Source organism: Penaeus monodon, chromosome 25, assembly GCF_015228065.2.
Source record: "Penaeus monodon isolate SGIC_2016 chromosome 25, NSTDA_Pmon_1, whole genome shotgun sequence".
Classification (NCBI taxonomy): domain Eukaryota; kingdom Metazoa; phylum Arthropoda; class Malacostraca; order Decapoda; family Penaeidae; genus Penaeus; species Penaeus monodon.
Genome location: NC_051410.1, coordinates 36,581,679 through 36,582,184, shown reverse-complemented (window position 1 = coordinate 36,582,184; position 506 = coordinate 36,581,679).

Here is a 506-nt window from a genome sequence, read left to right as displayed (position 1 = left end):
ACATACTGTGTAGTTTTAGATGAATTGTCATAGAAGACACTTTTAGTTCTCCAGTAAATAAAGGGGGACAATCTGATTATGCAAAAAATATAATTATTTTGTAGTTATATTGACTTATTATTTCTTTGATATGAAGATTGTAGTACAGTTGATGTTTGAATTTTATGCTTTTTCCTGTACATTGTAGTACACAAAACCTAGTTTGTTTGTTTTTTCTAGAAACTATGCAGATTTAGTTGGCAGTTGCAATGGGCCACCATTTTACAAAGCCCATTTTGTATAAATATTCTGTACCATCCCAGTATTTTGCAAATTGGTGAATTCCAGCTGCTTCAGGTAACTTTATCAAGCTATGGCAATTTTGGGAGGTAGGAAATGAAATGCAGAAATTCATACACTTATTTTGGATCTGCATCTCGAATAATAGGAGATGCCATTAGTTACAGTCTGGTTTGATAGTCTGATGATAGTTCTTATTTTGATACTAGCGATGCACATGTTTTAAC